At 31.9% G+C, this 23,229-nt stretch overlaps 1 long non-coding RNA gene across 1 annotated transcript in view; it reads left to right on the top strand.

The window, feature by feature from the left end:
* Positions 1–18,074: 18,074 nt before the first annotated feature.
* The window catches only part of LOC131804204 (uncharacterized), a 28,499-nt gene continuing 23,344 nt past the window's right edge, over positions 18,075–23,229 (top strand). Inside the window, exon 1 of the long non-coding RNA XR_009342945.1 lies at positions 18,075–18,452. This is a non-coding gene — a long non-coding RNA (uncharacterized LOC131804204). The remainder of the gene's footprint in view (positions 18,453–23,229) is intronic.

Here is a 23,229-nt window from a genome sequence, read left to right as displayed (position 1 = left end):
TTCGTATTACCCAATAAATACATAAAATCTATAAATAACAGTTTTATCCGTTGTCGCTTTATACTACCCAAAAAAACTACTCATCATATTAGAATTCCAAAAAAAACACTACAAATGTACATTCGAAAATAGTAAGTCAAAATGGAAAAAAAAATCATGCAAAATAAAACATTACTATTGTACATTTAAAAATTCAAAATAAAAATGTTCAAAATTTCACATTTTTACGCGATTTTTTGGATATTATGCTTCTCTGCCAAGAGGCAATTCCGAATTTGTCTGAATCGTTAAAATCAGACCAACGATCTTTATGTTATAAGCGTAGTAACTAACATAACTTTCTTTTACATAAAGAGAGACAGATTTAAAAGTAGGCGCGTTCCTCAGCCCCTAAATAAATAGTTACGGTTGGAAGGAAAGCCAAGAGTATCTCGTGTAATAATTCTCAAATCGATATCTTCTTTAATTTGGCAAGTATAAGGATTTTAGATAAATCGAAATAGTGGGCGTAAAAGCAGGCGTGGTCAATATTTTTTTCTTTAAAAACCTAACTCGGGGTATGACGAATGTTTGTACAAAAAATTATTCAAATCGGTGCACCCAGATTGACATTTCGGAGTTTATTTCATATAGACGTACATCCCAAATCTACGTTCCCAACCAATATTCTCTTGGGGGTTACAAATTCAATACAATACAAAATTTTCTTTTCTGACCACACATTAGATGTGAAAGTGGACTTGGGGATACTCCAATGTGGGGACTTTAATTAAAAAAACTTCTATGTGGCAATTATCTGTATGATGGTTTCTTACCCCTGGGTAGCATAAATACAATTTTTTGTGGCAATTATCTGTATGATGGTTCCTTACCCCAGGGTAGCATAAATACAATTTTTTAGCCAAATCAATTGATGAATGTGGTCAAAACCAATATGGGCCTTACTCCGAAAATTTTATGCGAAGAGGTTCTCTAACCCCTTAGAAACAAAGATGTCAAATAAGGGCCAAAAATAGAAGAAAGTGGCGAAGACCCAAAAAAATAGCTTAAATCGTGACCTGCAAAAGCGATTTAAGGTATCTTGAATGTTCGGGAAGAATTTCTGGAAAGATAGAAATCCTTTTCTTACTAAAAGTCCCATTCGCTCTACTATTTGGCACGCTTTATATTTAGTATTTTACTGATTGAAAGGTAGATGTCAGTTAACATCCTATTTCTCACTTATTTCATTTTTTGGTGAGAAATTGTATATAGTGAAAAATTATTCTTTATTTTGTTCACAAAAAATCCACTGAATTCAATTGAAAAAAAATTGAGAAAAGAAGAATAACAAATTGAAAAAATCTTCAACTTGTTCGCTGATTTTTTACAGCAACTGTTTAAAGATCCTTACAAAGTTTGTCAATAGAATGCACTTTTATTTCAAATTCAATCCCACTGAATTTTTTTTTTCGATATTTTCCCGATTTGAGACTTTTTGCAATGAGATCTCTTTTTTGTGATTTTTTAGCGATTTTGAAAAAGTAATTTTCTTTTAACTTTGGTGTGATCGCGTCAAATTATTTCGATATCATCTATTCCGTTTCGCCAATAAATGTAACCCGCCATCAATTTCAGTTCTCAAGAAATCAAGTCAATTAAATAAATTGGTATTACAATTCAAATTCAAAAAAAAAAAAAAAAAAAATAATAATAATAAAATAAACAAGTAAAAAAGCAGTATGTTCGACCGGGCCGAACTTTGAATACCCTCCACCATTTGGAACGAATTAAAAAATTTTCAAAAAAAAGAAAAAAAAAAATAAAATCCATTAAAAATTCTTTTAAAATCTTTAAAATATCAAATATAATAAGGTGCCGATATGTGGGGATATACGATATTGTGGACCTATAAAGACAAATCTATGTCTGCGTGTAAAGTACTCACAAGGAACTCCTTGTGTGGATTTTCAAAATACCGAATATCGAATATATAGATAATTCTCTGCCGAGGTATAAAGTACCCACAAGGAACTCCTTGTGTGGATTTTCAGATGATTCCATTGGAAAAAGTGGCTAAAATCATAAAAATACCGAATATCGGGGGTACTGTTATATGGGGGATATACGATATCGTGGACCTGTATAGACAATTCTCTCTCAGGGGGTAAAGTACTCACAAGGAACTACTTGTGTGGATTTTAAGACAATTCCATTGAAAAATGTGGCTAACATCATCAAAATACCGAATATCGGGGAGTACAGTTATATGGGGGATGTACGATATCGTGGACCTATATATACAATTATTTTTGAAGGGGTAAAATGTCCACAAAGGACTCTTTTTGTGGAATTTCAGACAATTCCATTGAAAAATGTGGCTAAAATCATCAAAATACCGAATACCGTGTGGGTACCGTTATGTGGGGGCTATACGATATTGTGGACCTATATAGATAATTCTCTGCCGAGATATAAAGCACCCACAAGGAACTACTTGTGTGGATTTTCAGACAATTCCACTGAAAAATGTGGCTAAAATCATCAAAATACCGAATATCGGGGGTACCGTTATATGGGGGCTATACAATATCGTGGACCGATATAGCCCATCTTCGAACTTGACCTGCCTGCAGAGAAAAGAGAGATCTGTGCAAAAATTTAGCTTCCTATCTTAATTCGTTTAGACTGTAGCGTGATTACAACAGACGGACAGACAGACAGGCGGACAGACGGACGGACAGGTCTAAATCGTCTTAGAATTTTACGCTGATCAAGAATATATATATTTGTTGGATCTAAAATGATTATTTCGATGAGTTACAAACGGAATGACGAACTTAATATACCCTCCATACTTTTTTTTGGTGGAGGGTATAAAAACACTACAAATGTACATTAGAAAAAAGTAAGTCAAAATGGAAAAAAATCATGCAAAATAAAACATTACTATTGTACATTTCAAAAGTCAAAATAAAAATGTTAAAATATCACATTTTTACGCGATTTTTTTTTTGGATATTATCCTTTTCGGATAGGAGACAATTCCGAATTTGTATGAATCATTAAAATCAGTTCAGCAGTTCTTAAGTTATAAGCGAAGTAACTAACACAACTTTCTTTTATATATATAGACTAGCTGGCCCGGTCCGCGTTGCCGACCACTACTTTTAGTCTTTAATGCATATTATTTTAAGCATTATAGAATTATGTAAGCGGCATAAAGTTTTGTTATAAGTAAAATAACTCCATAGTAATTTCTAAATGAGAAATTGTATATAGTGAAAAATTATTCTTTATTTTGTTCACAAAAAATCCACTGAATTCAATTGAAAAAAAATTGAGAAAAGAAGAATAACAAATTGAAAAAATCTTCAACTTGTTCGCTGATTTTTTACAGCAACTGTTTAAAGATCCTTACAAAGTTTGTCAATAGAATGCACTTTTATTTCAAATTCAATCCCACTGAATTTTTTTTTCTATATTTTCCCGATTTGAGACTTTTTGCAATGAGATCTCTTTTTTGTGATTTTTTAGCGATTTTGAAAAAGTAATTTTCTTTTAACTTTGGTGTGATCGCGTTAAATTATTTCGATATCATCTATTCCGTTTCGCCAATAAATGTAACCCGCCATCAATTTCAGTTCTCAAGAAATCAAGTCAATTAAATAAATTGGTATTACAATTCAAATTCAAAAAAAAAAAAAAAATAATAATAATAAAATAAACAAGTAAAAAAGCAGTATGTTCGACCGGGCCGAACTTTGAATACCCTCCACCATTTGGAACGAATTAAAAATTTTCAAAAAAAAAAAAAAAAAATAAAAATAAAATCCATTAAAAATTCTTTTAAAATCTTTAAAATATCAAATATAATAAGGTGCCGATATGTGGGGATATACGATATTGTGGACCTATAAAGACAAATCTATGTCTGCGTGTAAAGTACTCACAAGGAACTCCTTGTGTGGATTTTCAAAATACCGAATATCGAATATATAGATAATTCTCTGCCGAGGTATAAAGTACCCACAAGGAACTCCTTGTGTGGATTTTCAGATGATTCCATTGGAAAAAGTGGCTAAAATCATAAAAATACCGAATATCGGGGGTACTGTTATATGGGGGATATACGATATCGTGGACCTGTATAGACAATTCTCTCTCAGGGGGTAAAGTACTCACAAGGAACTACTTGTGTGGATTTTAAGACAATTCCATTGAAAATTGTGGCTAACATCATCAAAATACCGAATATCGGGGAGTACAGTTATATGGGGGATGTACGATATCGTGGACCTATATATACAATTCTTTTTGAAGGGGTAAAATGTCCACAAAGGACTCTTTTTGTGGAATTTCAGACAATTCCATTGAAAAATGTGGCTAAAATCATCAAAATACCGAATACCGTGTGGGTACCGTTATGTGGGGGCTATACGATATTGTGGACCTATATAGATAATTCTCTGCCGAGATATAAAGCACCCACAAGGAACTACTTGTGTGGATTTTCAGACAATTCCACTGAAAAATGTGGCTAAAATCATCAAAATACCGAATATCGGGGGTACCGTTATATGGGGGCTATACAATATCGTGGACCGATATAGCCCATCTTCGAACTTGACCTGCCTGCAGACAAAAGAGAGATCTGTGCAAAAATTTAGCTTCCTATCTTAATTCGTTTAGACTGTAGCGTGATTACAACAGACGGACAGACAGACAGGCGGACAGACGGACGGACAGGTCTAAATCGTCTTAGAATTTTACGCTGATCAAGAATATATATATTTGTTGGATCTAAAATGATTATTTCGATGAGTTACAAACGGAATGACGAACTTAATATACCCTCCATACTTTTTTTTGGTGGAGGGTATAAAAACACTACAAATGTACATTAGAAAAAAGTAAGTCAAAATGGAAAAAAATCATGCAAAATAAAACATTACTATTGTACATTTCAAAAGTCAAAATAAAAATGTTAAAATATCACATTTTTACGCGATTTTTTTTTGGATATTATCCTTTTCGGATAGGAGACAATTCCGAATTTGTATGAATCATTAAAATCAGTTCAGCAGTTCTTAAGTTATAAGCGAAGTAACTAACACAACTTTCTTTTATATATATAGACTAGCTGGCCCGGTCCGCGTTGCCGACCCCTACTTTTAGTCTTTAATGCATATTATTTTAAGCATTATAGAATTATGTAAGCGGCATAAAGTTTTGTTATAAGTAAAATAACTCCATAGTAATTTCTAAATAGAAATAAACATTCATGGGAAAAATTATAATAGATAATAATCTACCGTCGGTTTTATATATTTTGAATAGCCTGATCTTCTTTTTCAGCCTAAGGCTATAATTGAGTGTTAAAAACCTGTATGATATAGAACTTCTATAATAGCCCCATGTGAAAACTCAGCTAAATTTTTGGTATTGAATTTCCAATGTTAAGAATACCGTGCTGCGTGGTATTTAGTTTTGTCCACCTCATAATTGAGGGCGGAATGATTTCAAAATAGTCAAAGATACTTGCTTTTTTACACACGTGAAATATTAATTTATTTTTGCCATTTAAATTGTGAGTTAGAGAACCCATAAAGTTTATATTTTTTCATCATAGTATAATTCAATAACGATCAAAAAAATTAATATTCGTGATTTTTTCATGTTTCTGCCACAATTTGATATTTCGGAGTTTATGGCATGTAGATGTAAATCCCACATCTACGTTCCCAACCAATATTCTCTTGGGAGTTTCAAATTCAATAGTATATCAAATTTTCTTTTCTGACCAACATTGGTTAGGAAAGTGGATTTGTGGGTACACTAATGTGGGAACTATACTCGAATAAATGCCTATGTGGACAATTATATGAGGGACGATTCTCTACCCCAGAGTTGCCTAAATACATTTTTTAGCCAAATCAATAGATGAATGTGGTCAAGACCAAGATGGACTCTACTCAGAAAATTGAAAATATTATGAGAAGAGGTTTTTTACACCCTTAGAAACAACGATTCCAAATAAAGGCCAAAAATGAAAAAAAATGTCGAAGACCAATGTCGAAGACCAATGTCGAAGACATGATCATATTTTGCGAGGATGGTTTCTTATCAAATGACCGACTTTTGGTAAAATGAGTATGAGAAAAATGTGGTTAAAATGTAAACAATACTTGAAATAGGGTTGTACCCTTATCCGGGGGTCATATATCATGACCTGCAAAAGCGATTTAAGACATCTTGAAAGTTTAGGAAGAATTTCTTTCTTTTTTCCTAAATGTCCAATTCGCTCTATCATTTTGCACTCTTTATATTCGGTATTTCACTGACTGCAGTTCCAGTGAATTGCATTTTGAGTTCTCATTGGGCGGATTATTGTCATATGAAAGAAGTAGGTCCACGTAGGTCACTCATTTTATTTTAAATATTATTCATTCAGATTTCAAGGCAATAAAAATGTTCACTTCAATATAGTATGTCAAATTGAAAAAAATCACACCAAAAAGATTTTTTTATTAATATTTTTATTGGATACCATTCCAAAATTGTATGAATTGTCAAGTCGTTCTTTAGTTATACCTTGCGTATTTTTTCCCCGATTTGAGAATTTTTGCAATGAGATCTCTTTTTTCAAGATTTTTAGCAATACTCTGGTGTGACCGCGTTAAATTATTTCGATAACATCTATTTCGTTTAGCCACCACATAATTTGGTACTGCACTTCAATGTAACCCGGCTTCTATTTCAGTTCTAAAGAAATCGAGTCAATTAAATAAATTGGTATTAATATTGGAATCAAAAAGAAAAAAAAAATATTATAAAAAACACTACAAATGTACATTCGAAAAAAGTAAGTCAAAATAGAAAAAAAAAAACATACAAAATAAAACATTACGATTGTACATTTCAGAAGTCAAAATTAAAATGTTAATATATCACATTTTTACGCGTTTTTTTGAATATTATCCTTTTCGGAAAAGAGACAATTTCGAATTTGTATGAATCGTTAAAATCAGATCAGAGGTTATTGAGTTATAAGCGTAGTAACTAACACAACTTACATTTATATATATAGATGTATAGATAGATTAGAAAGTAGGCGTGGTCAGTTCCTCAGCCCCCAAACAAATACTTAGGGGAAATATATCTTCATTATTTGGGAAATATAAGGATTTTAGATAAATCAAAATAATGGACGTAAAAGGAGGCGTGATATATATTTTTATACCCTCCACCATACTATGGAGGGTATATTAATTTTGTCATTCCGTTTGTAACTCCTCGAAATATTCATGTCAGACCCAACAAAGTATATATATTCTTGATCAGCGTAAAATTCTAAGACGATTTAGCCATGTCCGTCTGTCTGTCTGTGTGTCTGTCTGTCTGTCCGTCTGTCTGTCTGTCTGTTGTAATCACGCTATTTTTCGAACAAATTGAGATAGAAGGCTAAAATTTTGCACACATGTATTTTTTCCTAGTAGGCAGGTTAAGTTCGTAAATGGGCCATGTAGGTCCAAGTTATCATGTAGCCCCCATATAACGGTACCTCCCGATATTCGGTATTTTGATGATTTTAGCGACATTATTCACCGGAATTATTTCAAATTTGGCATTTGAAGTTTGTAATGGATGCTACAGCCTAAGACAGAAAATTATCTGTGCAGGTCCACGTCTTCCTGTAGCCCCCATATAACGGTACCCCCCGATATTCGGTTTTTTGATGATTTTAGCGACATTGTTTACCGAAATCGTTTCAAATTTGGTATTTGAAGTTCGTAATGGATACTACATCCTAAATCAAAAAATGAGCCATGTAGGCCCACGTCTTCATATAGCCCCCATATAACGGTACCCCCCGATATTCGGTATTTTGATGATTTTAGCGACATTGTTTACCGGAATCGTTTAAAATTTGGTATTTGAAGTTCGTAATGGATACTTCATCCAAAGTCAAAGAATGAGCCATGTAGGTTCACGTCTTCATATAGCCCCCATATAACGGTACCCCCCGATATTCGGTATTTTAATGATTTTAGCGACATTATTTACAGGGATTGTTTCAAATTTCGTATGTGAAGTTCGTAATGGATACTTCAGCCCATGCCAGAAAATTGTCTGTGCAGGTCCACGTCTTCGTATAGCCCCCATATAACGGTACCCCCCATATTCGGTATTTTGACGATTTTAGCTACATTATAAACAGATTTTTCTTCAAGTTTCGCATTTAAATATTGTAATAATTTATGACAAAAGTTGCCTATGCAGGCCCACGTCGTCGTATAAGCATTCGGTATTTTTAAGATTTTAACAGAATTTTTAACGGTTTTTTTTTTGGAAATTGCCAAATTTGTACCAAATGGTGGAGGGTATTAAAAGTTCGGCCCGGCCGATCTTACAGCTTTTTTACTTGTTTTTCTTTAAAAACCTAACGCGGGGTATGACGAACGTTTGTACAAAAAATTATGAAAATAGGTCCAGCCGTTTTCAACTGATTCCATTACCAACAAACAACATTTTTTTCATATATATATAGATACTAGCTGGCCCGGTCCGCGTTGCCGGCCCGTAGTTTTTGTCTATTATGCATATTTGTCAAAGCATAATAATTCACAGATATGACTGTTATAAGTGTTCACGTACTGGTCGATTAATTTTTAATATTTAGTCAAATGAGCAGTAATTTGGAATTTACTGCATTTTTTATACCTCATAAGTGAAGGCTGAATGATTTAAGAATAGCCAAAGTTAATTACTTTTTTAATCCCTTTAGCACCTCAGATTGTGCATTAGAGTCCTCATAAGTCCCCCTAACCATATCGGTCTGTTTGTCCGCCAAAAGGTGGACTTGAGGGGTTACTATTACATGGAGAAAATTCTAAAATTTGTAGATATGTTTAAATTTTTGTGTAAGATTTTCACCCCCCCCCAAATACACATTTTTAGCCAAATCCTTTGAAATATGGTAAAATAAGGAAGTACCTTTATATGGGCACTGCTGCGAAATATCGACCTACATTGAAAACTTTCTTCACCCCTTATAATCCAAGATAACAAATAGAGGCCAAATCAAAAATATAGCAGGAAAACATAGCATGTCACACTGAAAAAAAATTCACGTGATTTAAATAAGCAAAAATAGTTTTATCCACCTCATAATTGAGGGCAAACTGATTTCAGAATAGTCAAACATAAATACTATTTTACACCCATTACCGTAAGATGGGAACTAATTTTATTTGTCATTTAAATTGTAATTTGGAGACCCCATAAAGTCCATATTTTTCATCATAGTATAATTCAATGACGATTCAACAAATATTCGGTCCCGTGCTACTTTCTTATATTTGTAATTTGTTCATGTTTTCACAATTTATTTCATATAGATGTACATCCCAAATCTACGTTCCCAACCAATATTCTCTTGGAGGTTACAAATTCAATAGAATTCAAAATTCTCTTTTCTGACTACACATTAGATGTGAAAGAGGACTTGGCGATACTCCAATGTGGGGACTTTAATTAAAAAAAACTTCTATGTGGCAATTATCTGTATGATGGTTTCTTACCCCTGGGTAGCATAAATACAATTTTTTGTGGCAATTATCTATCTGGTTCCTTACCCCAGGGTAGCATAAATACAATTTTATAGCCAAATCAATTGATGAATGTGGTCAAGGCCAATGTGGGCTCTACTCCGGAAATCTTATGCGAAGAGGTTCTCTATCCCCTTAGAAACAAAGATGCCAAATAAGGACCAAAAATAGAAAAAAGTGACAAAGACCCCAAAGATAGCTTAATCATACGATGGTTATATATGATCGATATCATGACCTGCAAAAGCGATTTAAGGTATCTTGAATATTCGGGAAGAATTTCTGGAAGGATAGCAATCCTTTTCTTACTAAAAGTCCCATTTGCTCTACTATTTAGCACCCTTTATATTTGGTATTTTACTGATTGTACTCCCAAAAAAATTGAGCTCTCATTGGACGGATTATTGTCACATGAAAGAAGTAGGTCCACGCTTTGAAATGAGCCCCATTAGGCTTTTTCGGTTATTTTTGTTTGTTTAAATGTGTTCGCATTTTGCAGCGGAACCACGATGTAGGCCCTGGAGTTGAAAGGTAAATGTCAGTTAACATCGTATTTCGCACTTATTTCATTTTTTTGGTGAAAAATTGTATATAGTAAAAACATATTCTTTATTTTGTTCACAAAAATCCACTGAATTCAATATGATAATACAAATTGAAAAAAAATTGACAAAAGAAGAATAAGAAGTTGAAAAAATCTTCCACTTGTTCGCTGATTTTTTTACAGCAACTGTTTAAAGATCCTTACAAAGTTTGTCAATAGAATGTACTTTTATTTTAAAATTCAATTCCATTGAAAATTTTTTTCGATATTTTCCCGATTTGAAAATTTTTCAATGAGATCTCTTTTTCGTGATGTTTTAGCGATTTTGAAAAAGTAATTGTCTTTTAAATTTGGTGTGATCGCGTTAAATTATTTCGATATCATCTATTCCGTTGCGCCATCACATAATTCGGTACTACACTTCCATGTAACCCGCCATCAATTTCAGTTCTCAAGAAATCAAGTCAATTAAATAAATTGGTATTAATATTCGAATTCAAAAATAAAATATAAAAAACACTACAAATGCACATTAGAAAAAAAGTAAGTCAAAATGGAACAAGTAAAAAAGCTGTAAGTTCGGCCGGGCCGAACTTTTAATACCCTCCACCATTTGGTACAAATTTGGCAATTTCCAAAAAAAAAAAAAAAAACGTTAAAAATTCTGTTAAAATCTTAAAAATACCGAATGCTTATACGACGACGTGGGCCTGCATAGGCAACTTTTGTCATAAATTATTACAATATTTAAATGCGAAACTTGAAGAAAAATCTGTTTATAATGTAGCTAAAATCGTCAAAATACCGAATATGGGGGGTACCGTTATATGGGGGCTATACGAAGACGTGGACCTGCACAGACAATTTTCTGGCATGGGCTGAAGTATCCATTACGAACTTCACATACGAAATTTGAAACAATCCCTGTAAATAATGTCGCTAAAATCATTAAAATACCGAATATCGGGGGGTACCGTTATATGGGGGCTATATGAAGACGTGGACCTACATGGCTCATTCTTTGACTTTGGATGAAGTATCCATTACGAACTTCAAATACCAAATTTTAAACGATTCCGGTAAACAATGTAGCTAAAATCATCAAAATACCGAATATCTGGGGGTACCGTTATATGGGGGCTATATGAAGACGTGGACCTACATGGCTCATTTTTTTGATTTAGGATGTAGTATCCATTACGAACTTCAAATACCAAATTTGAAACGATTTCGGTAAACAATGTCGCTAAAATCATCAAAAAACCGAATATCGGGGGGTACCGTTATATGGGGGCTACAGGAAGACGTGGACCTGCACAGATAATTTTCTGTCTTAGGCTGTAGCATCCATTACAAACTTCAAATGCCAAATTTGAAATAATTCCGGTGAATAATGTCGCTAAAATCATCAAAATACCGAATATCGGGAGGTACCGTTATATGGGGGCTACATGATAACTTGGACCTACATGGCCCATTTACGAACTTAACCTGCCTACTGGGAAAAAATACATGTGTGCAAAATTTTAGCCTTCTATCTCAATTTGTTCGAAAGATAGCGTGATTACAACAGACAGACAGACGGACAGACAGACAGACAGACAGACAGACAGACAGACACACAGACAGACAAACGGACATGGCTAAATCGTTTTAGAATTTTACGCTGATCAAGAATATATATACTTTGTTGGGTCTGGCATGAATATTTCGAGGAGTTACAAACGGAATGACAAAATTTATATACCCTCCATAGAATGGTGGAGGGTATAAAAAAATCATGCAAAATAAAACATTATTGTACCTTTGAAAAGTCAAAATGGAAATGTTAATATATCACATTTTTACGCGTTTTGTTTGGATATTATCCTTTTCGGATAGGAGACAATTCAGAATGTGAATGAATCATTAAAATCAGTTTAGCGGTTCTTAAGTTATAAGCGTAGTAACTAACACAACATTCTTTTATATATATAGATGTATAGATAGATTAAAAAGTAGGCGTGGTCAGTTCCTCAGCCCCCAAAGAAATTCTTAGGGGAAATATACCTTCATTATATATATATATATATATATATATATATATATATATATATATATATATATATATATATATATATATATATATATATATATATATATATATATATATATATATATATATATATATATATATATATATATTTATATATATATATATATATATATATATATATATATATATATATATATATATAAATATATATATATATATATATATATATATATACATATATATATATATATATATATAATCAATCAATTGTTGTTCAATCAAAAGTTGTGTTAGTTACTACGCTTATAACTTAAGAACAGCTAGACTGATTTTAACGATTCATACAAATTCGGAATTGTTTAGCGAAACAGAGCGACACATGCATGTTGAATGCATTCAGGTTATCGCTTGATGCAAGTTATATTGCAGCATTTTCATGTGGATGGGTTTGATGTAGACTTGCGAACCAACTATAAATATGTTATTATATCAAACTTATATTTAGTGAGGAGCAATGAGACACGTTTGAAAATGTTTAGATTAGTAATGGAATAACCAAGGTGATGTATTATCTATATAAAATATTGGCAAAAAGATTCCACATTTTGGCTGAATTATATGGTTGAAAGTATTACTGTAAATCCTGTTTCATAAATATACATGTGGTATAAAAATAATTTAAGTTTGTATAACTAATGGTGTCAATAGTGTATTGGCACGAAGAAAAGTGGTTTGGTGTAGTGTCACTGCTACGAACATGTGCTTAACAAATATTTTATCTAAAATAAACATTGCTTATATTTCTATGGGTAAAGATGATAAAATATCTTCCGATAACTGGAGGAAAGTAACAAGCTCCTGCCGCCCGGTTTTCATCCCTACTACCTGAATGCTTCGGTACAATAAAAGCATGAATTCAGTCGAATTGTGGCAATTGCAATGTAAACGTAACTTTAGACATAAATACACATTACTTTTATTTATGCCTTTAAAATATTTTGTGTACATTGCAAAATCTAAGCGAAATATCCCTATTTTATATTTTATTAAATTAAATTTATTTTTCTTTTGTTGTATATATATATATATATATATATATATATATATATATATATATATATATATATATATATATATATATATATATATATATAATCAATCAATTGTTGTTCAATCAAAAGTTGTGTTAGTTACTACGCTTATAACTTAAGAACAGCTAGACTGATTTTAACGATTCATACAAATTCGGAATTGTTTAGCGAAACAGAGCGACACATGCATGTTGAATGCATTCAGGTTATCGCTTGATGCAAGTTATATTGCAGCATTTTCATGTGGATGGGTTTGATGTAGACTTGCGAACCAACTATAAATATGTTATTATATCAAACTTATATTTAGTGAGGAGCAATGAGACGCGTTTGAAAATGTTTAGATTAGTAATGGAATAACCAAGGTGATGTATTATCTATATAAAATATTGGCAAAAAGATTCCACAGTTTGGCTGAATTATATGGTTGAAAGTATTACTGTAAATCCTGTTTCATAAATATAAATGTGGTATAAAAATAATTTAAGTTTGTATAACTAATGGTGTCAATAGTGTATTGGCACGAAGAAAAGTGGTTTGGTGTAGTGTCACTGCTATGAACATGTGCTTAACAAATATTTTATCTAAAATAAACATTGCTTATATTTCTATGGGTAAAGATGATAAAATATCTTCCGAAAACTGGAGGAAAGTAATAAGCTCCTGCCGCCCGGTTTTCATCCCTATTACCTGAATGCTTCGGTACAATAAAAGCATGAATTCAATCGAATTGTGGCAATTGCAATGTAAACGTAACTTTAGACATAAATACACATTACTTTTATTTATGCCTTTAAAATATTTCGTGTACATTGCAATATCTAAGCGAAATATCTCTATTTTTTATTTTATTAAATTAGATTTATTTTTTTTATTCACAATATAAAATAGAAAAGGAAATGTTCCGATATCTCAAACATTGTTGGTAAGAAGAAATTATTAGCACACTGCGAGTTGCATACCGTCAATACTACGATTTTGAAGTTGTAAACCATTATAAATATGTAATATAAAAAGATAACAGCCAAGATATTACTATATCTTCATTAGCATTGTTCAATTGTGTAATAATTGATGATAATTGATATTTAAGAAAGACCAGATTGAGCATTAGGGTCCTCATAAGTCCCCCTAACCATATCGGTCTGTTTGTCCGCCAAAAGGTGGACTTGAGGGGGTACTATTACATGGAGAAAATTCTAATGTTTAAATTTTTGTGTAAGATTTTCACCCCCCCCCCCCCCCCCCCCCCCAAATACACATTTTTAGCCAAATCCTTCGAAATATGGTAAAATAAGGAAGTACCTTTATATGGGCACTGCTGCGAAATATCGACCTACATTGAAAACTTTCTTCACCCCTTATAATCCAAGATGACAAATAGAGGCCAAATCAAAAATATAGCAGGAAAACATAGCATGTCACACTGAAAAAAAATTCACGTGATTTAAATAAGCAAAAATAGTTTTATCCACCTCATAATTGAGGGCAAACTGATTTCAGAATAGTCAAACATAAATACTATTTTACACCCATTACCGTAAGATGGGAACTAATTTTATTTGTCATTTAAATTGTAATTTGGAGACCCCATAAAGTCCATATTTTTCATCATAGTATAATTCAATGACGATTCAACAAATATTCGGTCCCGTGCTACTTTCTTATATTTGTAATTTGTTCATGTTTTCACAATTTATTTCATATAGATGTACATCCCAAATCTACGTTCCCAACCAATATTCTCTTGGGGGTTACAAATTCAATAGAATTCAAAATTCTCTTTTCTGACTACACATTAGATGTGAAAGTGGACTTGGCGATACTCCAATGTGGGGACTTTAATTAAAAAAACTTCTATGTGGCAATTATCTGTATGATGGTTTCTTACCCCTGGGTAGCATAAATACAATTTTTTGTGGCAATTATCTATCTGGTTCCTTACCCCAGGGTAGCATAAATACAATTTTTTAGCCAAATCAATTGATGAATGTGGTCAAGGCCAATGTGGGCTCTACTCCGGAAATCTTATGCGAAGAGGTTCTCTATCCCCTTAGAAACAAAGATACCAAATAAGGACCAAAAATAGAAAAAAGTGACAAAGATCCCAAAGATAGCTTAAATCATACGATGGTTATATATGATCGATATCATGACCTGCAAAAGCGATTTAAGGTATTCTGAATATTCGGGAAGATTTTCTGGAAGGATAGCAGTCCTTTTCTTACTAAAAGTCCCATTTGCTCTACTATTTAGCACCCTTTATATTTGGTATTTTACTGATTGTACTCCCAAAAAAATTGAGCTCTCATTGGACGGATTATTGTCACATGAAAGAAGTAGGTCCACGCTTTGAAATGAGCCCCATTAGGCTTTTTTCGGTTATTTTTGTTTGTTTAAATGTGTTCGCATTTTGCAGCGGAACCACGATGTAGGCCCTGGAGTTGAAAGGTAAATGTCAGTTAACATCGTATTTCGCACTTATTTCATTTTTTTGGTGAAAAATTGTATATAGTAAAAACATATTCTTTATTTTGTTCACAAAAAATCCACTGAATTCAATATGATAATACAAATTGAAAAAAAATTTACAAAAGAAGAATAAGAAGTTGAAAAAATCTTCCACTTGTTCGCTGATTTTTTTACAGCAACTGTTTAAAGATCCTTACAAAGTTTGTCAATAGAATGTACTTTTATTTTAAAATTCAATTCCATTGAAAATTTTTTTCGATATTTTCCCGATTTGAAAATTTTTCAATGAGATCTCTTTTTCGTGATTTTTTAGCGATTTTGAAAAAGTAATTATCTTTTAACTTTGGTGTGATCGCGTTAAATTATTTCGATATCATCTATTCCGTTTCGCCACCACATAATTCGGTACTACACTTCCATGTAACCCGCCATCAATTTCAGTTCTCAAGAAATCAAGTCAATTGGTATTAATATTCGAATTCAAAAATAAAATATAAAAAACACTACAAATGTACATTAGAAAAAAAGTAAGTCGAAATGGAAAAAAATCATGCAAAATAAAACATCACTATTGTACCTTTTAAAAGTCAAAATGAAAATGTTAATATATCACATTTTTACGCGTTTTGTTTGGATATTATCCTTTTCGGATAGGAGACAATTCAGAATATGAATGAATCATTAAAATCAGTTTAGCGGTTCTTAAGTTATAAGCGTAGTAACTAACACAACATTCTTTTATATATATATATATATATAGATGTATAGATAGATTAAAAAGTAGGCGTGGTCAGTTCCTCAGCCCCAAACAAATACTTAAGGGAAATATATCTTCATTATTTGGGAAATATAAGGATTTTAGATAAATCAAAATAGTGGACGTAAAAGGAGGCGTGGTATATATTTTTTTATACCCTACACCACAAGGTGGTCAGGGTATTATGTCTTTGTGCATTTGTTTGTAACAGGCAAAAGGAAACGAGATAGACCCATAGTTCCTTTTGATGATCTGCATAGAATCACTTTCTGAGTTGATTTATGCATGTCAGTCCGTCTGTCCGTCCGTCCGTCCGTCTGTCCATGTATTCTTGTGAACAAAATGCAGATCGCATTTATTATCCGATTGAGATGAAATTTTGCAAACAACATTTGTTTGGCCCAAGGACGAACCCTATTGAAATTGGAGATAATCGGTAAAAATTTAGATATAGCTCCCATATATATCTTCGTCCGATTTGTCTTTTATTGTGCACCAAACGTGTAATATCAGCCCGAATAGTATGGAATTTTGCATATACAACCAAATTAGGCCTGAAAATAAGTATGCCAAATTTTATCGAAATCGGTTCAGATATAGCTATAGCTCCCATATATATTGTTCATCCGATTTGTTATTTTTGTCCTCCGCAGCCGTAATATGCACTCTGTATCAACAATATTTGGGGAAATATATCAAATGCAGCTCAGAAATACCTTTGCTAAATTTTATCGAGATCGGTTCAGATTTGGATATAGCTCCCATATATAACTTCGTCCGATTTACCATTTATTGTGCACCAAACGTCTAATATTTGTCCAAATGGGATGAAATTTGGCACATACGACCGAATTTAGTCTAGAAGGTAGTATGCCAAATTTGGTGAAGACCGGTTCAGATATAGTTATAGCTCCCATATATATTGTTCATCCGATTTATTGTATTTGTTACCCACAGCCAACAACGATATTCAGGGAAATATATCAAATACAGCTCAGAAATATCTTTGCCGAATTTTGTCGAGATCGGTTCAGATTTGGATATAAACTAATTTCGCTCCAAATGGGCTATACAAGTCCGAATTTAAAAGATACAAATGCTTCGGCAGATTTAGTCCTTTGAATTTTAAATTATAATTATAATCATAGGGTGTATGATTGAATTCTCCCATAAAAACTTTTAATTATTAAGTGGAGCTCAACTAAATTAGCAAAGTGGTGTAGGGTATCATAAAATCGGGCCCGCCCGATTTTAGGACTTTCTTTACTGGTTTCTTTAAAAACATAACTTGGGGTATGACGAACGTTTGCACAAAAAATTATGCAAATCGGTCCATCCGTTTTCAACCATTACAAACAAAAACCAATTATATATATATATATATATATATATATATATATATATATATATATATATATATATATATATATATATATATATATATATATATATATATATATATATATATATATATATATATATATATATATATATATATATATATATATATATATATATATATATATATATATATATATATATATATATATATATGTATATAATCAATCAATTGTTGTTCAATCAAAAGTTGTGTTAGATACTACGCTTATAACTTAAGAACAGCTAGACTGATTTTAACGATTCATACAAATTCGGAATTGTTTAGCGAAACAGAGCGACACAATTGAATGCATTCAAATTATCGCTTGATGCAAGTTATATTGCAGCATTTTCATGTGGATGGGTTTGATGTAGACTTGCGAACCAACTATAAATATGTTATTATATCAAACTTATATTTAGTAAGAAACAATGAGACACGTTTGCAAATGTTTAGATTAGTAATGGAATAACCAAGGTGATGTATTATCTATATAAAATATTGGCAAAAAGATTCCACATTTTGGCTGAATTATATGGTTGAAAGTATTACTGTAAATCCTGTTTCATAAATATACATGTGGTATAAAAATAATTTAAGTTTGAGGAGTTTCCCATATTGTATAACTAATGGTGTCAATAGTGTATTAGCACGAAGAAAAGTGTTTTGGTGTAGTGTCACTGCTACGAACATGTGCTTAACAAATATTTTATCTAAAATAAACATTGCTTATATTTCTATGGGTAAAGATGATAAAATATCTTCCGATAACTGGAGGAAAGTAATAAGCTCCTGCCGCCCGGTTTTCATCCCTACTACCTGAATGCTTCGGTACAATAAAAGCATGAATTCAATCGAATTGTGGCAATTGCAATGTAAACGTAACTTTAGACATAAATACACATTACTTTTATTTATGCCTTTAAAATATTTCGTGTACATTGCAATATCTAAGCGAAATATCTCTATTTTTTATTTTATTAAATTAGATTTATTTTTTTTTATTCACAATATAAAATAGAAAAGGAAATGTTCCGATATCTCAAACATTGTTGGTAAGAAGTAATTATTAGCACACTGCGAGTTGCATACCGTCAATACTACGATTTTGAAGTTGTAAACCATTATAAATATGTAATATAAAAAGATAACAGCCAAGATATTACTATATCTTCATTAGCATTGTTCAATTGTGTAATAATTGATGATAATTGATATTTAAGAAAGACCACGCAAGGAAAAGAATTCGAATATATCACGATGAATGTGTTTTGGCGAACAGTTTAAATTTATCTTTATTATAAATTTGTGTTTCAGTCAGGACCGTGACTTGGAAACTTATTTCATTAGTGTTGAAGTAACCACGGCGATGCATACATTTTGAATATTCCTATTAAGATTGCTTTTTATGGTTGAAAATATCGATTTTATGATGATATTTAAAACAAGTTGAATGAAAGAATCTCTTACCGCCAATTACTAATAGTGCCAATAATGTATTGGCACGAAGTAAAGTTTTGTAGTACAACAGATACAAACATGTGTTATATAAATAGTACTATCCAAGTCAATACCAACTTTGAAAACCCTCCACTATTTGGAAGGAATTCGGAAATTAAAAACAAAAAAATAATAAATGAAGTACATAGAAAAATACTATTATTTTCATAAAAATATTGCAATATCAATATCATTAATATCATAAAAATACCAAATAAAGGGACTAACCGTCATATGAATACGAAGATGTGGACCTGCAAAGACAAGTTTTGTCATAGGCCATTACAATATTCAAATACACCTAAGTCTGTTTTTACACGGTAGATTGGTTCCAGAAGAAGCCGTGTAAAAAAAACCGTGTAAAAAAAGACATTGATCTTATACAAAAATGGGTGATTTTTTCCTAATCTCTAAAACCTATTAAAATTAGTGAAAAACAAGAATTTTTAATTTTTTTATTTTTTTCTTTACCAAACACGTCTTATTGCATTGACAGTTCACAAAATATTAACACGTTTCAATTGCTCTGACCATTAAATTTTATTGTATGCACATAAAGGGAATTCTCCTATATTAGTGCTATTCACATTTGCTTTGACCAGTAACAATTGTTTGTACGCGCTAAAGGGGAATTCACTTAAATCTTTAAGCTAGTGTTCGCAAACTATCGATACTATCGATGGTTTCAGACTTTTCTTTCATAAATACTTTTTTCTGATATGAACATACTTCGCAAAAATTAAATTTGACAAAAAAATTTAAGTACATAAAATTTCAAATCGTGCTAAATGGAATAAAATCGTGTAAAAAACATTAAAAATATTCAATTTTCAAACCGTGTTATATCAAAACCGTATAAAAACAGACTTAGGTGTACGAAAAAATTAAATCCGGTTAATAACATCAAAATATCCAATATAGGGAGGTACCGTATATACGAAAACGTGGACCTGCATATGCAGTTTTCTGTCACAGGATGTAGTACTCTTTGCGAACTGCAAATAAGAATTAAAAAAAAAGCTATATGGGGGCTATACGAAGAGGTTGAGTCATAGTCAGGTTGAGATAGTCACTTTTCTGTCACAAATTGTAGTACCCATAACGAACTACAGATACGAAATTTGAAACAATTCTGTTCGATAATGTCGCTAAAATAATCAATCAAACTTAGGGAGGTACCGTTATATGGCGCTGTACCACAATGTGGACCGATATACCTCATTCTCAGTACCAAACAAACATCTGAGTAAAATTTCATTAACCTTCTTCGTTCGGAATGACAAACTTAATACACCCTCTATACTATGGTTAAGAATATAAAAACATTAACTTCAGTCGGGCCGAACTTTTAATACCCTTAACCATTAGGTAAAAACAGTTTTAAATGAAAGTATCTGGATTCCGCTTCAATCTTCAAATATCAGCGAGATCGATGAAAAATGAATTGTGTGGAGCTTTTATAAAGAGGCATTATTAAGCGGGAACCATTTTCCACTACATGGATTGTTATCTTTTTCGGTTGTTAAGTACCAAATTCAAAATACCGTAGAAAAATTTGGCTGGAATAATTAAAATGCCAAGCATCGGTGAATTCCGTTATATGAAAATCTTAGACTAATATGCACAATGTTCTGACATCGGTTTCAGAATCCATTTTGTACTACAAATAATGATTCTGAAACAAATTCGATATAAAATATGGGCTCTATTATATGTTAGGTTATAGCAAAACGAAGACCTATACGCACATATAACGGTAACTTCCTTTATTCGGTATTTTGATGATGTTTGACAATTCACCAGAATTGTTTCAAATTTCGAATTTAAAGTTCGGAATCGGTATTAAAGCCTAAGACAAAAAATATAGTGTGCGGATCCAAGTCTTCGTATAGCTCCTAAATAACGGGTTTAATTCAGGGGGTATCATTCTGCGGACTTTTTTTTGAAACTTTTCGAGTGCCTTCTGTTTTATAGTTATACAGAACTTATATCGTAAATTGTAGTTGTGTCGATAAAAAGCTTTGGGGGAGTTTTCCAAATAGAACACAGAAACCAAGGGGAAAAAGTGCAGAATATGTATCGAGGATGGTTTACGTAATACGAAAGAGGTTCTACAATATAATTTTTAAATTAAAATTAAATTAAAAATGCTTTTGAAATTATAGACATACTTAAAACCTGGAGGTAGCACTGTGTAAGAACTATAGAAAATCAAGGACCTATATATACAATGATGCGTCAAACGGGATTGAAGCCAGTACCAACACTAAATGCAAAACAATTGTCAAAATAAAAATACTTGGAGAGGTACAGTTATATGTGGGCTAAAGGAAAACATACCTAAATTGACAATGCTCTGCAACTGAGGACAAACTCGAATTTTAAACAATATCCAAAACAAATGTGGCTCAGATTGTCAAAAAAAAAGAACACAAATATTAAGATGTACCTCTCTATGGGGATATGGGAAAACGTGCACTGACGTGGATCATTTGTGATCCTGTCTATTGTTAATAACAAGAGACAGCAAGTGTTAAATGACTTAGAATTTTACGTTGATCATTAATATTAGCTTGTTGGGCCTAACGCGATTATTTCGAAGATTAATAAAATTGACATTGTTAGAGGATATAACAAATAAGGCTACGTCCGTGAAATATTGTTTAGCAAAACAGAGCGACACAGTTATATGCATTCAGGTTATCGCTTGATGCAAGTTATATTGCGCATTTTTATGTGCATGGGTTTGATGTAGACTTGCGAACCAACTTTAAATATTTTATAAAATTTATGTTTAGTGAGGAGCAATGAGACAAGTTTGAAAATTTTTAGATTAGTAATGAAATAATCAAGGTGATGTTTTATCTATTTGAAATATTGGCAGAAAGACTCCACATTGGCTGAATTATATGGTTGAAAGTATTACTGTAAGCCCTGTTTCATAAATAAACATGTGATATAAAAATAATTTAAGTTTGAAAGTATTACTGTAAATCCTGTTTCATAAATATACATATGGTATAAAAATAATTTAAGTTTGAGGTGTCTCCCATATTGTATAACTAGTGGTATCAATAGCACATTGGCACGAATAAAATTTGGTTTGGTGTAGTGTTACTGCTACGAAAATGTGCTTAACAAATATTTACCATGTCGATTCAATAACACAAATAATAATAAAACAAGTTAAGAAGCAGTAAGTTCGGTCGGGCCGAACGTTGAATACCCTCCACCATTTGGAACGAATTTGGAAATAAAATCCTGTTAAAATTTCAAAAACACCGAATATAGTTGTTATATTGGTGTCTATACGAGTGGACCTACACAGGCATTGTTTGTCATAAATCATTACCACATTCAAATTCGAAACTTGAAATAAAGGGTGAATAATGTAGCTAAAATCATCAAAATATCGTATATAGGGAGGTACCCTTATATCGGAGCTGTACGAAGACCTGGACCAGCATAGACAATTTGCTGTCATAGGCTGTAGCATCGATTACGATCTTCAAATACGCGTCTCAAGCAATTTCGGTGGGTATTGTACCTAAACTCGTCAGAATACCGAATATAAAGAGGTACTGGTATGTGGGCTTATATGAAGACCTGGACCTGCATAGACAATTCTCACAATTGTCACAGACTGTAGTTCCCATAACGAGGTCCAAATACTAATTTGAAACAATTCCGGTGATTAATGACGCTAAAATCATCAAAAAAAATTCTATAATAAAAATGTCTTATATATATATATATATATATATATATATATATATATATATATATATATATATATATATATATATATATATATATATATATATATATAAGCATTTTTCAATTGTGTGATAAATTTGTG

This window comes from Musca domestica, unplaced genomic scaffold (genome assembly GCF_030504385.1).
Source record: "Musca domestica strain aabys unplaced genomic scaffold, Musca_domestica.polishedcontigs.V.1.1 4, whole genome shotgun sequence".
NCBI classification, from domain to species: Eukaryota; Metazoa; Arthropoda; class Insecta; order Diptera; family Muscidae; genus Musca; species Musca domestica.
The sequence above is the reverse complement of the archived record's forward strand: the minus strand, read 5'-3'. Positions and strand labels throughout refer to the sequence as shown.